Source organism: Mesocricetus auratus, unplaced genomic scaffold, assembly GCF_017639785.1.
Source record: "Mesocricetus auratus isolate SY011 unplaced genomic scaffold, BCM_Maur_2.0 Super-Scaffold_100018, whole genome shotgun sequence".
Classification (NCBI taxonomy): Eukaryota; Metazoa; Chordata; class Mammalia; order Rodentia; family Cricetidae; genus Mesocricetus; species Mesocricetus auratus.
The window spans coordinates 26,306,143-26,319,307 of NW_024429199.1; the positions used below are offsets into that span (position 1 = coordinate 26,306,143).

General features: G+C 42.7%; 1 protein-coding gene across 2 annotated transcripts in view; it reads right to left on the bottom strand.

Annotated features, from left to right (window-relative positions):
• The window catches only part of Map7 (microtubule associated protein 7), a 125,445-nt gene that overhangs the window by 111,307 nt on the left and 973 nt on the right, over window positions 1-13,165 (bottom strand). The window lies entirely within an intron of this gene.

The following is a 13,165-nucleotide window of genomic DNA, read 5'->3' on the forward strand; positions in this document are numbered from 1 at the left end:
GGGATATCTACTTAGAGTCAGATGATTGCGAAGGTCTGTCATATCACACATTCCAGCCAACACGTCCAAGGTCTACATGTCAATGGCCATAAGCTTCACTGAGTAAAATGGACACTATTTACTCATATAATTTCCCAATATAGTAATACTCTTAAAATGATGGTCATACAGTTGGGATAAGGCTACTTCAGACTGGACCCACCAAATCCCCTTTTGTTTTTATAAATGATCTCCCACTGAGAATCCAATAGTGCTATGCTTAAAAGTATTAGCAAATAAATCATTTCTGTCATTTGAGAGGTAAGCCTTCTGGCTTTCTCAGGATTAAATTGAATACGAAACACACACACACTATTATTATCATAAAGCAAACCCACTGTCTCATTTCCAAACTCAAGTATGTAATTTTGTGGATGGGTTACTGGGAGGTCAAGTTGAAGATAGCATGTTATTCATTAGAAGGAAAACACGTATATGAAGGGGTTGGCTGAGGAGTAAGGAGGGTAGGAGTTTGCACCTGCTGTCCTAGTGCTTGTGAGGCCAAGGTAATTCCGTTTGTGAGTCTGGGCTGCTGTGAGACCCGCCTCAAAGATGAGAAGCAAAACCAAAACGGTTTATGAAGGTTTGAATACTAGACTGTAAACACCTAGTAGTTTGACAACTAGAACCGATTCTGACCCAAGAGCACAGACACACAGTTCTCCAATATTGTTCTGATGTGGCCTAGAGGAAGTAGGAACTAGCAGAAAATGATGTACCCCTGCCAAGGTAAAGCTGGGGTTTGGGCCATTTTCAATTACTCAAATCAACAGTGAGAACTGTCAACAGGTGTAATTGTTAGCAGCCAACCGGGACATCAAAAGCCTTAAATTGTAAGATACAAACATATGTAGGATTCAGTTGAAAGCTTAGATGCTTTTGAAAATTTACAAACATAAAGCAAAAGAATTCCCAATGCAGCAACTTCTTAGTAAGGATATGAAGCATTTATTTAATCCCCACGAACCGCATATTATTACCAAACCAGTATATTTGTTGTTTGGTTTTAATAAATACTTTTTCTCTATGGTTTGAGCTAAAGCCATCAAGGCTTTAGGGGTCCTTTATGGGAAGAAAAAAATCTCCTCAGAAAGATGAGCAGGTTGATAAGCACTTACTAGGCGCCCACTTTATCTTCAAAGTCCTTTCAATTATTGTATCCACTACCGAGGTCCATGCCATGTAAGTTTTATTTGGCAAACTTCTGAAAACACCCTAATTGTACTATTACACTTTTTATCATGAGGCAAAATGGCTACACTCTGTTAAGTCAACTGAATCTCTGATGTGCTTTGAAAACTTTCCAGGCACATGCAGTGTTGTAGTGGGGGAATCAAACTCTTTTCTCCTAGCTACCTGGGCACCAGTCTCTACATAGGTCCTGAGGAAATGCTGCTCCCTGCTCCACTGCCACACCCTTTAGCATCCAGAGAAAGGTTTTATCCAGCTCACTGAAAAAAGGTCTTGCTTATAAATAAAAGGATAGGAGTTTACATAGCCAAAAGCCGATGATTATAAAATATTGCAATACTGAATGCATGGATGCTGAAACCTGGAATATAGTCCCAGACAGGTTCATCTCAAACAGGAAGTGAGAAAGTGATTTGAGGGGTGCTAAGGCGATGGCTCAGTGGGTAAAGCATCTGTCATGAAAGTGTGAGGGCCTGAGTCTGAATTCCGGAAACCATGTAAAGGCAGCCATGGTAAAGCATGTCTGCAAGGCCAGCACATCTATGGAGAGATGGGACAGGGGAATCACTGGAAGCCTAGTATATGCGAAAGAAATAAACAAAAACCTGACTCAAATAATTGTCCTCAGATCACATGCCATGGCAGGTACACACATGAATGGGCATATACATAGGCACTGACAGGTAACCTAAGGCTTTCAAGATTTATTTATTTCTATGATATGTGCATGGGTGTTTTGCCTACATGTATGTACCTGCAACACACGTGTGCCTGGTACCTCCAGAAGTCAGAAGAGGCATCAGATCCCCTGGAACTGGAGTTACAGGCAGTTGTGAGCCACCACGAGGGTGCTGGGAACTAAATTCTCTGCAAGAGCAGCCAGTGCTCTTAACCACTGAGCTAGCCCACTAAGATGTTTTAAAAAGCAGTTGTGTACTGTTTGGTTGGTTGCTGGGATCAAATGCAGGGCCTGTACATGCTAAGTAAGAGGATTATCTCTGAGCTCTACCCATAGGCCTGAATGTTTAGTAGAGCATGAAGTTTTTTACAGTGGTTTGAAATACTCAATTCACAGCTGTCTGAACTCCACACCCCAAGTTCTATTCTGAACCAGTTTGAGTAACCCTTTTCCCTTTCTTCTGACATTTCCCACATCCCTTCTCTCTTTCCAAACTGTTCTGAAGACTTACTTTCTCTTATGTCTAACAATGCATCCTATCCTGTGACACCGTCATGACTGTGTGGCTTTAATTACATAAAAGGTTTGGATTTTATGCTGCACTGGTTGTTTGATGGGCGGGACCATATTCCTGCCTTCTTTGCTTTCGTTAGTGAGCAGCAGGTACATCTTGGAGTTGCTCAACTTGGAAGTGAATTGAAACAATCCTTGACTAGGACATTGGGTCCACAAGGATCGATGTGAAATTGCTAAGGCAGGGTTCTGTCCTGGGAGGCTTCACCGGGTTATGTGGTTACAAGGTTTTGCTATCTAAAGTCACTTGAATCTTACAGATCTGGACCAACCAGCTCCATTTCCTGGTTCTCAATATGCTTGAATACTTTCTCCCAATGGAAGAGCCGTCTCTTCTACTCACACTTTGCTTTTTCCTGGTGTCTGTGATTTACACAGAGCATTGGACATACCATCTTCACAAGGGGGCTTGAAAGTATAAAGCCATGGTCAGGAAAAAAATATGCCTTTGTTTTTAATGCTGAGTGTGTCGGTACACAATAAACTATCGCTTCCTATAACATAGTTACTGAAGAAGGTTACGTTTTAATACTTCAGAAGTATCATGAAGCACATTTGCTTTGGCAATCACCACAGTGGCTACTGTACACAAACCGTTTCTTCTAAAACGGGTGACTTTAACAAATGAAATCACTTACTGTTGTCTTCTGCTTCCCATAAGCACTTTGTCTGAAGAAACCAAATTGCCTCCTGATTCTTCTGAAAGCCTGGCGGAGGTGAGCTCCATGGCCTCCCTGTTTTCCTCATGGACAGTGCATCTACAGTTGGGTCCGGGAAGTCCCTCCTCATGGTCCAAAGGGAATGGAAGTCTATCTCCTTGGCTTAAATCAAATGAACTTGTGCAGCAATAATATTTTAATAAAGAGCTGAGAATAATAAAATCACTTTGTATAAAAGTAAAACGAAAATAAGTAAAATGAAAATAATGGTGCCTAATCCAACCACCCGACACAGTCTAAGCGTCCCATAGACTAGTACAGAACAGCTTTCTAGTGGAACACTCTGACATTTTGACAGTGGAAAAGCTGCTTTGACACACTGTTTGTACCTGGCCTTACCTGGGACAGTGAGATCACATGTCACAATTAGTTCTGAGTGGGCATTGCATTCCAATGCCCTCACTATGGTGAACTCATAGACTTAAGGACGCCCTTGCTTAAGGGGAAACTCAGCATGTCGGGGTATGCCCATCTTTGCATGATGATGCAATATCAGTCCTTTATCATAAACACTTCATGGGCTGGAGAGATGGCTCAGCCATTAAAGGCTAGGCTCACAACCAAAAATATAATAAACACTTCATATCTCACTGTGTCAGGGCTTATCCTATATACCAACTCATTTCTTCCCTGCAAGAACAGTATTTGCATTTTTAGTTTTAAAAGGAAGGCATTAAGGAAGAGAGTGGCTGCTTAGGTGATTGGTCAAGACCCCACAGACAGTAAGGGGTGGAGGCCCCAGCGTTCTTGTACCAAAAACTAATGAGTATTATTCCTGAGCCGTTTTAGTTTTAAGTGCAAGGCCTTATTTCATCCTTTCGAGATCTGTTGTCACATTAAATCATTTTCAGGATGCTCTTGAGGAGAAATCAAAGATGCTCTCTTTTTGGGGGTCAGTTCTTTTTATTTTGGTCCTAGATCATATAATGCACACAAGGTTAAGCTGCCAGGAGGAACGGAACAGGTTGCAACAGATGGCTTTGCAAATCCTCAGAAACAGACACAAATGCAATACAGCCCCTCTAGACATTTCAGCACATAAAGTGTCATAGTGTCAGATATTAATTGGAGGTGGTATCTGGAGTGTGAAGAATCCTGCAGAGAAAAAAGCTTTGTGTGAAAAGAGCAAGCACCCACTGAGCCTTGGGTACCACAGTGCCTGGTGGGTGGGTGGATGGGAGAGAGGAGGGAATATTCCCCTAAAGGCATCCAGCCTCACAGGAGGACCAAAGGGAACAAATGGAGGAGGTGATGCCCTGTTAACTATTTATAGATGACAGAAGAACCAAGGAGACTAGAGGCCAAGGGTCACCAGCAGCTTCTCCGGGAAGAGTATACACATTTTGACAAAGTACATCTACTTACTCCAAATTATCCTCTCCCTCTTATGAAACTAAAGTGAAAACTAAAAGTAGAAAAAAAACTCACTGTGTAACATTTTTCCTAGTTTCACATTTATATATAAAAGTCCACAAGTGTGCCACCCGATATGTGTATATTTGTCCACACAAATGTACTGCAATCTATTTTTGTATCTATAGTTACTTCAAAAAGTTTTGGGGAGAGAAATGGAACAAAAGTCTACAAACTTCAGGATGGCAGCTGTTATGTGGTTATTTCTTATTTAACTAAGGTGGGAAGTCTCACTGGAGACAAGGGAAGGGAGTGGGGTAAGGGAAGACAGGGAGAGGAGAGAAAGACACACACACACACAGACAGAGAGACAGAGAGACAGAGACAGAGAGAGACGCCATGCGGTCACTCTATATCAGGTCTACCTGACACCTCCCAGTTAAACCTACCCACACATTCGAATGGAAGAGCAGGAAGCGGGGTGGGCAGAAAGCAGGTCTCAGCATGGACATGGACGGCACCCAGGAGTCTTCTGGGAGTTTTAAACCCACTGCCACCTGGTTCCCACCTGCAAGATTCCCTGATAATTGCCTGGGCACCGTGAGAGTTCTAGGTCCCCAAGTGATTTTTAACTCTTTGCCAAGACTGATCTGAACCAATGGTGCTCTAGCACGGGACCTCGGTCACTGTCTCAACAACAGGACCTTCTGCCCAAGGAGTAAGCTTTATTCAAATGAGCCCCACAGGGCAGTGGTTAAGAGTGTCACTGGGCTAATTTAGAGCACCGGCCTCCAACAGAAACCAATCCAGTTGGAAGGCAGAGCGCGGTCAACCAGGACCTGTCTATGGGGCCTGCCACACAGAAGACTCGGGTCAGGAGCTCCTGAGAACCACAGATCGAGATTAAAATCTTGAGAAGCACCCAATCTTCCTGAAGCAGGAACCCATCTTATTTATAGCCGAGTTACTATGCATTTCAGCGCCACCCAGCATGGCTTGGAGGAAGGGGTTCTCCCTAGAATTTCACCTTGAAATAAGACTTACTGTAGAGTCTAGTTTCTTTTTATAGTCAGTGCAGTGTCAATGACACATGCTTTATACACAGAAGGTTATGGCACAATTGTACTTACCAGAAAGCCAACTTTAAAAGGGAGGTTTTGGTGGCAATTTTTAAAAAGCCACAGAATTTTAGATACCTCGTATATTGACACTCTAAACTTAGAAGCACACATTTTACTAACTGCAGTTCACACATGGCAAACCACTCCCAAGTTCCCATTCTGCTTTCTGTGGAGTCGCTGTGCCCACCTGCACTATCTGGTTAGCTGGGCCAATCCTGCTGGGCACTTTCTCATGCAACTGGGTTTCAAGATGAAGTTAGCACTCAGAGTAACGCGTTTCATTTCCATTCAAATGCTATTATACTCTGTCTATACATGTATGCTATTGTACTATCTTTATTCATCTTTACTTAATCCCCTGCCCACCCCACTTTGCTGGTTCCCCTCCTTCCCCTAACCAGCCCCCCCCCACTCTGCCTGGTGCCACAGGAATCCCATTACCCTCCACCCCCCTAGATTACTTCTATTCTCTCATGGTCTCCTATGCAACCAGTTCTTTTGAAATAGGATCTCACGTGGCCAAGGCTGGCCTCTCATTCACTATGTAGCCAAGGCTGGCCTTGAACTTCTTTTTTTTTGGTTTTTACGAGACAGGGTTTCTCTGTTTTGTTTTGGAGGCTGTCGGTCCAGCCTGGCCTCGAACTCACAGGGATCCGCCTGCCTCTGCCTTCCGAGTGCTGGGATTAAAGGCGTGTGCCATTACCGCCCAGCTAGCCTTGAACTTCTAATCCTTCTAATCTTCCAAGTACTAGGACTCCTGGGGTACAACTAAGCCCTGCTTCCGCTTCCATCACACACACTCGGAAATCTAAATTCAACATATGAGAGAAGGTTTTATGTGAGTCTGGTTTATTTTGTTTAACAATATTCTCTAGTTCCATCCATTTCCCTGAATATGTTATGGTTTCATTTTTCTTTATGGCTGAAAAAAACATTGTGTATACTGAGCCACATTTCTTTTTTTTTTCTTTCCTTCTTTCTTCTTTTTTTTACTTTTTTTATTTTTTGAGATAGGATTGCTCAGTGTAGCCCCGCCTGTCCTGGAACTTACTGTGTAGACCAGGTTGGCTTCAAACTCACAGAGTGCTGGGATTAAAGCCGTGTGCCACCATGCCCAGCTAGGCCACACTTATCCATTCATCTATTGATGGACATCTAGGCCAGTTCCATTTCTTAGAGATTTTGAATAGTGTGGCACTAAACATGGATCTCATAACCAGCTCTGTAGGAGTGTCAAAGAAGCAGAATTATGTAATGTAACTAAGTCTTATATCTATTTTTGGTTTATTTTTCTAATGTGCTTGTTTTCATATTGTCCAAAACACATTTATCTACAAATTAACATTCAAAGCTTGGGGTGCATCTCAGTGGCAGAGCATTTGCCTGACATGCAAAGGGGCCTGGGTTTCATCCTCAGCTCTGCAGAAGAAAGGAAAAGGGCTGGAGAGATGGCCCAGTGCCTAAGAGGGCTTATGAACACGCATGAGCACCTGAGCTAAATTCCAAGTGCCCATGTATACAGCTGGGTGCAAGGCAGCTGTGACTGTGTGCTCTTCTAATTCCAGAACTGTTGGGCACAGAGATAGAAGGGGGGGAGGGGCTTGATGGCAGTCAGCTCGCTCCACAATCAGTGAGACCCTGTCTCAGAGGAGTATGGTCCAGGTGATAAAAAGCGATGCAGCCATGCTCCCTGGCCTCCAGTCACATGCACGTGTGTGTGTGTGTGTGTGTGTGTGTGTGTGTGTGTGTGTGTGTGTGAGAGAGAGAGAGAGAGAGAGAGAGAGAGAACCTTACACAGCCGCACACACCACACTTATAAACGCCGTTCTCTTCCTCTCTCCTCTCTCTGTGTGTGTGTGTGTCTCTCTCTCTCTCTCTCAATCTCAATCTCTCTCTCTCTCTCACACACACACACAAACAAAAAGATTAAAAAAAATCAAAGTAGCACCTAATAAAAGAAAATCGAACTCTTCAACTGGCTAATTCACAAATTTAAAAATACATGAAGGAGAATAACACTTAACAAACAGGAAAATAGCCAAATGCCATTTAATTTACATTGCAAACAACTACAACTCGTTATAAGGAGAACTAAGGAGACAGACTCTGAAACTGGAGAACAAGCCTCAACGCCACGAGCACACAGACCTGGTCCCTGATAGGGATGAAGTGTCCAGTGACAGACCACAGGGCACTGTGGGCACACTGCACAAACTGAAAATTAGTGTCCAGCATCCATCTTCATAACACAGTGCGCCCCATGAGATAGGAACGCATCACAAGGTGTATAACCAGTATTTCCAGCTTGATTTGTTTTTCTTTTTCTAGAGACAGGGTCTCACTAGGCAGCCCTGACTGGCCTGGTACTTACTATGTGGATGCAAGAAGATCTGCCCACCTCTGCTTCCTGAGTGCTAGGATTAGAGGCCAGCATCACCACACCAGGCTGTTTACAATTCTAACACAGAAGCTTCTTCCAATGTCTAGGGATCAGAGTGCACAGAGGAAAAGACATGAACCGCCCGGGACGGGTTGTGTCAAATTGCTTTCTTTCATACTCTCAGAGCCGGTTTTGGGTTCAACACGACCTCACTGGAGAGACTGTGTTAGCATCACACATGTAACTATCTCACTTTGAGGTGATTATAATTTTCTCAAAAAACATGGTGGAATGGCTAAAATGAAGACCATCAAATCAACAAAATAGACAAAGGCAGCCAAGGATGCAGAACAACCATTTCCCATATGATGCTCACAGAAAGAGAAAGCTGTATGCCACCTGGGGAGTGTGGCAGTGTCTTACATAATTGCACTGGAGACAATAATGTATTTGCCTTAAATGAACACCAGAAGGGCAAAATCCAGCATACAAATATTTGCAACAATGTTGTTCCTCCTGCAAAAACCCAGGAGTAACCCACTGTCCTCCAGTGGGAAGACCGGGATTACTCAGTGACTCCTACCTATCAGTGTAGGAGTAACCCACTGTCCTCCAGTGGGAAGACCGGGATTACTCAGTGACTCCTACCTATCAGTGTAGGAGTAACCCACTGTCCTTTAGTGGGAAGATGGGAGTACTCAGTGACTCCTACCTATCAGTGTAGGAGTAACCCACTGTCCTCCAGTGGGAAGACCGGGAGTACTCAGTGACTCCTACCTATCAGTGTAGGAGTAACCCACTGTCTTTTAGTGGGAAGATGGGAGTACTCAGTGATTCCTACCTATCAGCGTCTGGACGGGGAACTATCCACGTGCATCACTGTGTACTCAAATCTCAAATACATTCGGCTAAGTGTGTGTGTGTGGGGGGTGAAAACGCTGCAAAGAGTTACATTGTTTGCTTCCACCTATTTCCGCCCCCTTGGTTTTTCCAGACGGGATTTCTCTGTAGCCTTGGCTGCTTTGGAACTCACTTTGTAGACCAGGCTAGCCTGGAAGTCAAAGAGATTCACCTGCCTCTGCCTCCTGAGTGCTGGTATTAAAGGCGTGTGCCACCACACCTGGCTCTAAGATCCCACTTTTAAGACTCTGGAAAAGGTCAAAGCAAAAGATACCAAACAGATCAGTGGGTGGGAAGTGAGCCTGAGGGAGTTTAAGGGTAATAGAATTCTTCTGTGTCCTGTTGACAGTGGCTAACTCATGCAGCGAATTAAAAAGCAAATCTTAAAAAGTCCCTCCACTTATTGAAGGATTTTCAATGCATTGATTTTCTCTGGCAACCTTTATGGAAAGGTCCACTGAGATACCTTGTCTTCCGAACTCAGAAGGAAGTTCCAGGACAGCCAAGGCTACACAGATAAAGCCTATCTCCAAAACAAAACAAAACAAAACAAAAAAAGATACAGCACACAGCACAGCTCTTTTGCTAGAATGGGCAATCAAGAGTCACAAGTCACTGACACAGAAAACTATCTGATTAACAGAGCTTTAATCAAGACACACTACTCCCTGCCCACACAATACTGTGCCAACCTCTTGGCGTAACCTTTGGTCCATCCATGATTTGGCCTCAATGTACCATCATTCGGAATTGATTTTCCCAGGCACTTACTTTGAGCTTTCACATTTGTCTTATCAAGATGACTTAACCTTTGCTCTTGTCTACACTAATATCTTTATTTTCCCTCTTTCTACATCTATCTACACATCATTTGGAGTTTGGGTGCTGCTGCGGTAGGTGCTCCGGGTGACCACAGTCAAACTGGTCCTTTCTCCACTGAAACCTCAGAACCTGTACATATTTGCCTGTGGATGTCCTTACTGAAGTTAAGGATCTTCCGTCCTCCATAATTTTAATACTCGATAGAAAGTACACATTCTTAGCTGGGTGGTGGTAGCACACGCCTTTTATAGAAGCCCTCGGGAGGCAGAGGCGGGTGGATCTCTGTGAGTTTGAGGTCAGCCTAGTCTACAGAGTGAGTTCCAGGACAGCCAAGGCTACAAAGAGAACCCCTGTCTCAAACACAACAAAACAGAAACTGCATATTCTTGGTCAAATTATTCTTATTCTTAGCGCTTGTACTAACATAACCTGACTTAATATATTCTTTTAAGCTCTTTGAATAATTTGTTTTCAGGTGTCATGACACAAGCCTGTCAGAATTCTTTCAAGAACATGCTAATATAAATTAGTGTCCCACACATGCTTAAGTAGTGACACCTGCATGATTGCCTCATGTCAATCCTTCCCTTTGCTTACCACAACTGCTCTCAACCAGGGGGTCACAACCCCTTCGGGTGGGGTTGCCTAAGACCATCAGAAATATCATATATTTACATTATTTTAATGTAGCAAAATCACAGCAATAAAGTAGCAGCAACAATAATTTTATGGTGGGGGGGCGGTCACCACAATATGAACTGTATTAAAAAGCTGCAGAATTATGTAAAGTTTGCCAGCGAATGGAGGACTTCTAGTTTTAAGGATCTGACTTTCAATAGGGAGGGTTTTACATCACACAACTGCCTAAGCATCTACTTTCTATGTTTATTTGCAGACATTTAAACCAGGCCCTGCAAGCTAAGCAAGACCACAAAGATCCCTCCTCATTTTGGAAAATTCACAGAAGAGACATGACCAAAGTAAAAATGTCTAAGTCCTCTCACCAGAGGCCTGCTAAAAGAGAAATAAAGACCCAATTCTAGGTTCTAAGTAATTTCTTCCAAAGAATGGCAATAGAATCCACCAATTATAGGCATTAATTTATTCCTTTGCACATCAATGTTTTGGCATCATGGGTTAATCATAAGCAGCTTTACATTTGAACTCGGCAGTATTTTTTAACGGAGACTGGCAAATGGGGGGATTTATTCCGTGCAGTTGTTTTCTATAACCCATTAAACATGAGCATACCATTCAATGCACAGAATTTAAGCTCAAATAGTTTTGTGATGTGATTGCCTGTGAATTTGACTGCTCAAAATAATATTCTGAAAAAAGGGACTTGACATCCTCTAGTGGTGAAATACAAATTTGTTTCCAAGGTAATCGCATTCTTTAGCTCTTGCTTCCCTTGGACTATGGGCAAGAAAAATATTACAGTATACTGAAAGAACTGATCATCCTCAAGAAAAATCAATTTTTTAAAAGAATATAATCACCGGGCGGCGCACACCTTTAATCCCAGCACTCGGGAGGCAGGGGCAGGCGGATCTCTGTGAGTTCGAGGCCAGCCTGGTCTACAAAGTGAGTTCCAGGACAGCCTCCAAAGCTACAGAGAAACCCTGTCTCGAAAAAAAAAAAAAAAAGAATATAATCACAACCCTTGAGCAGAGGCTAAACATGTATCCACAGAAGTGTTTCTGAATGTTGCATTTATACAGTATCCTTTAACTAGGTACCATGCCGCCAACATTCAATCCTGTTGAGCCACACACATAGGAATACATAGGCCTATAATCTTGAACATAGCACCATATTGTTTTTGTAATAACCCGAGATTTTACTCTGAAGAGCCCTTCAATTACACCCTTTGCACAGAGACATAAAGTTTAAAAACCAAAAAAAAAAAAAAACATAAAAACCACGTAAGGCTGGACTCTACCTCAGAATAATCATATCTAAAAAGCAAACAAAAGGAATGCCATTCGTAGCTGAGAAAGACGGCACCCAGGTAATCTAGGACTTAGGAGGGTGAGATGGTGAGGCATTTTGAGGTAGTAACTTTTACTCCTTTGTGGTAATAAAACATGCCTAGATATCCCTCTTTTTTTTTTTTTTAATATGGTTTCTCTGTGGCTTTGGAGGCTGTCCTGGAACTGGCTCTTATAGACTAGGCTGGTTTCGAACTCACAGAGCCGCCTGCCTCTGCCTCCCGTGTGCTGGGATTAAAGGTGTGCGCCACTACTGCCCGGCTCCTCTTTTTCAATAAATTAACAAGATCCTATATGAATCTATGATTTAAAAATAATGGAGTGTTTAAACGTGCATTAGACCTCAATTCGATTGCTAGGACCCACATGGGTAGAGAGAACTGACTGACTCCCTCAACTTGTTCTGTACTAGTGCGTTTGAATAAAAAAAGCAGAAATAGAAAAATGGGGGGGGAATACAGGACCAGAAATATGACTATAAACACACATACCTATGTTAATCATATATAAAACATGTTTATTGGAAATTTAAATTTCTAAGCAAACATGTGGAGAAAATAATAGCCAAAAAAATCCACTTTTAATGAGAGTACTTCAGTCTGGTGAGATGGGTCAGTGGGTAAAAGCACTTGCTGCCCAGCCCAAATTTGATTCCCAGAATAATGGAAGGAGAGAACCAACTCCTACAAGTTACCTTCTGATCTCCCACACGCATGCATGCTGTGGCATGCACGAACCCCCCCCCACACACACAAATGAAGTAAACATAATTTTTAAAAAGAAGATATTTCAATGACACATGGTTGACTTGCATAGGAACTGTGTAAGACAGAGGGCCAGTTCATTCCTTAACGCATCAGACACTGAATATATACTTCAGTGGCAAGTTCATTTCTGTCTCAACAAGTTCCAATGCAGATCTACAAAGCATTCAAGTACAAACTGATGCCTATTAAATCACTATAACATTTTTTTTCTTCCAGAAGCTGTTACTTATGCATGCCTTATTCACAACCAAGCATCCCCTCGATTGGGGAACTTGGAGAGTTCCTAGCTCATCAATTGTTCCCCAGTTACTTAGGCATCTCTCCTCCACCCAAACAAAAATAATGACCACCGATCTTTCAAAAACAGTAAGACAAAAGATAACCATTCTGCAGGTTGTAGCTTGATTTGGAAATAAGTCTATAAGCCCGTGTCAGTTTTAAACTTAGTTGTAAATCACTAGTTTAGGTACGATCGCAGATCCGAGATCGGAAAACACTTGCTAAACTCTTGGACCTTGCATGTTAGAAACAAGCATGACCTCTAAACTGTGACAAGTTGGAGTGCGGATGGGAGGTGGAGCGATTTTTGCATTTAGAAAACAATTGCTTCTGGTTGTGGGTGTGCAGAAG